The 3559-nt window shown below is 43.5% G+C and overlaps 1 non-coding gene across 1 annotated transcript; it reads right to left on the bottom strand.

Moving 5' to 3' along the window:
- Nucleotides 1–1267: 1267 nt before the first annotated feature.
- On the bottom strand, nucleotides 1268–1405 carry LOC114623767. Its single transcript, XR_003711822.1, has one exon. It is a non-coding gene; the product is annotated as a small nucleolar RNA SNORA17 (small nucleolar RNA).
- Nucleotides 1406–3559: the final 2154 nt, after the last annotated feature.

Genomic DNA, 3559 nt, shown 5'->3' with positions numbered 1-3559 from the left:
GTGGTATGTGAGAGGCAGCCAGTTACCTAGTTGAGCCTGCTTCAAACACTGGACACCCTAAAGGAACTGTACGAGTTTGACGGTGCTCCTGGGCCCCCTGGTTCCTCTCACTTAGCTTCAGCCCTCCACAGCCCCTCCCACAGAGAGTTCTATGGCCATCAGTCAATTAGGGACAGTGCCTCAGGCTCTCCCACATGTAGATGAGGTATCTCCAAGCTTTCAGACCAAGCCAATAGGACTTACCTGCTGCCAGATCCTAACCCACCCCAAAACTGTATATAAGAATCCTATTCAGGAGAAGTAAAGGTGTGCAAGAATCATCCCATCATCCAAAAATTTCTGTCACAAGAGCTCTAATAATACCACTTGGGAGGCGATCTGCTCTCCCGAAGCTCCTTGCTAACTAGTCCGCTTCTTACTAGCTTGGCCCTGACCGGCTCAGTGAATAGCAACAGGTGCAACCCCTACTAGGTGGTGACAGCAGGTAGAGGCAGCAGTGAAAGCAGCAGAGGCAATTCCCAATGCCTGCTCGCATCTATCCTCTTGGCCTGAACCCTCGAACCTGGCCAGGCCAGAGATCTTCATGGAAAGTCTTCAGACACGCAGGACCCACAAGATCTCCTGAGTACTGCAGTAAGAGACAGGCAAGGACAGCTCTCTGGATCTCATGACCCTAGGGCCAGCTCTTTTGCCTACTGTAGGTGGTAAGGGGCAAGGGTGGAGGAAGGCATCTCTCACTTGACCATGCTGCCACAGGGCCAACTATTCCATGAAAAGATCCTCAGAGTCAGCTCACCCATTCACTCTGCTATCAGGGTCATCTCTACTGTGCTGCCCCAATGAAGTAGTGGTCTGCTCTCCTGAGTGCTGCAGCAGGTGAGGGGCAGGGACAGTTCTCAAACTCCCATGATCCTTTGAGGCAAGCTCTTCTGTGTGGTTCCTCATTTCACATTCTCCCTCAGGATGTCCTGGGGAGCACACAAGGCTTCCTAGACAAGGTCAGAAAAGAGAAAGTCCTGGCGGACAAGAAAGAGTGCTCCATTTTGTGCTGAGCTCAGAGGAGCTATGATCATATGGCCGACTGCAACCTTAAGTAGCAGGGTTTCCCAACACTCCTGCCTACCACAAAGAAGGTAGGGAATCTCTCCCTTGTCTTCACCACCTCCCAACAAACAAGAGGTGGGACAGGCTTTCCTATGCTCATGTCCTTGGGGCCCAGTCATCTGCAAACTCCACAATCAGTGCTGTTCCGGCACTTTTTTCAGGGATTGTTTCATTGCTAATCATTCTGATGTATGTCATAAATCAGAACACTGAGCATAGTAGACAAAACCTCTCTCCTCTCTGTTACCTACTGACATATATGTGACACAGAAGCCCCACCAGCAATACCTCTAGGGACAGGCTTTGCTTTTGTTTCTACAGTCAATGAGTACTGAATAAAGTTTAAATATACATAAATATCTTCTTCATTTAGTAACATATCCCTCCTTTTTGATGTCCTTCAAACCATACTGCACCATTTGGGTAAATCCTGATGGCATCTCCCTTAAGATTAATGATGCTTTTCATTTATTGTAATTCAAGACAAAGTCTCACAGCTTTAGTAAGTCTCACTGTGTCTTTATTTCACGTGCAAGTTTGAAGCATATTTTCCTTGCCTGCAGGATTCCAGATCCCAACGCTTTTATTTATTCAGGACTTTGAAAGTTTTCCTCCATTGTCTTCTGGCCTACATTGTCTCTGCTGATGAGCACATGGCTATCATACATAATCACAGTGTCACTGATTGAAATGTCATTTTTCACCCTCTGGCCAATTTCAACTTTATCTGTATCTTTATTTGATAATTTCTCTTAGTATAGTACAGATAATGTAACTAGCATTCTTTATCTTTGTGTTCATTTTGAATAATATTTGCTGAGGTTTTAGAGACTGCAGTGTTTGCTTTTCAACTTTACCAGAATTTTAAAACTTTGGCTGTTATCCCTTGGCGATTTTTGTGGAACCTTCCTTCTTGCCTCTCATTTGGGAGTTTTATGTTCATATTGTCTATATAATTTAATAGTGCTTATTGGATGGTGAAATATCCTTCTCAGTTTCAATGTGGATTTGTTTTAGCTTGCCTTTACATTAGCTCATTAATTAGGCACAAAGTGGAGGCACGGTCCAATAGTTCCTTCCTTTGATTGTTCCACTGTCATCCAATTCTCTTTCCCTAGGCCTTGAGCAAAAGTATAATATGAAGTAGAAACTTCTGGCTCATTTGAAAATTCAGTTATGTCAAAGGGGCACACAGGTGAAAGGATGTTTTGCTGGAGGAGACATGTGCAAGAATGTTTTCCTGAAACACACACAGGTGAAAGGATGTCTTGATATAGCAAACTCATGGAAGGACACACATGATGACAGAGTATAAGTATGACCCTACAGACAGTGGGAGATGAACACTGAGCATTGGTTTGGTTACCTCCACCTTACTATTCTTCATTAATGCCACATATGTATTGATTTGCCCTACATAGCTTTGTTGAGCTCTGCCCTTGAGAGAAACTTTCCCCAGAACTTCTCATGAGGTACCTGAAATATTGGCCTTGCTTCAGGCCAGTTGGCAAGCCTTGCAATTTCTTCAGGCTTGAACTAAAGCTTCTGATTCCTGTGCGATGTCTGTCTGCCTAGAGGACTGGTCTGAAGCTTCATTTTCCTGCACGATGTCTCCTTGTTTAGAGGATTGAAATGAAGCTTCTTGTTCCTGCATGGTGTCTGCTTGCCTAGAGAACAGGACTGAAGCTGCTGGTTCATGGGTTGTGTCTGCCTCACATAAAGGACTTGTCTGTAGCTGCTCTGTTGAGCCATATTTGATGTGTGCTAAGGGAATGAACTGTTGCCAAAGAAGATTGAGCCCACCCTCAAAGAACTATTGCTAAACAGGTCCACTTCTCCCATATCCTAATAACTTTTCTCTTCCATTATCATGGTTGGGTGGTGGGCAAGAGGAGAAATTGAATGTTTATTAAAAGTAAGTTGCAAAAATTTATGCCTACAGGTCTTACAGCTAACCATCATGAATACGACAAGTAAGTCTGTAGTAACCGTTGAGTCCCTTTTCCCTTGATCTCTCGAACTGTTCTCTTTACCCATTCAAAAGGCAGGCTTGGAAGAAGCAAACCTCCATGAATCTTCTAGTGCTAAGGGAAAGAGATGTGAGCAATCTGAAGGAGTTTGGTAGTGACTCAATTCTAAGAGAGGAGCTGCTTACACTGTTCATTTGAATGCCCAAGCAAAATAATTATGGAAACTGAAAACAAGGTCCTTCTACAAGGAACCTTGAAATAATAAATATCCTGTTTGAAGCTGCTAACATTATGATGTGTTGCAGTGTAATATAGGAGTAATCCAATACCCCATCCTCTGCTGTGTGGAAATGATGCTCAATCACTCAAAGGCATTTTCCTTTCTGGTGTCTCATGTCTGCACTTTTAATATACTCCTTTTTTAACTATATTTAAAATGTTCCTCTCTGTTCATGCATGTTACTCAATAACTCATGGATCATTTA

Source organism: Grammomys surdaster, unplaced genomic scaffold (assembly GCF_004785775.1).
Source record: "Grammomys surdaster isolate TR1022 unplaced genomic scaffold, NIH_TR_1.0 201, whole genome shotgun sequence".
In the NCBI taxonomy this organism is placed as follows: Eukaryota; Metazoa; Chordata; class Mammalia; order Rodentia; family Muridae; genus Grammomys; species Grammomys surdaster.
This window is presented reverse-complemented; position numbering and strand designations above follow the sequence as displayed.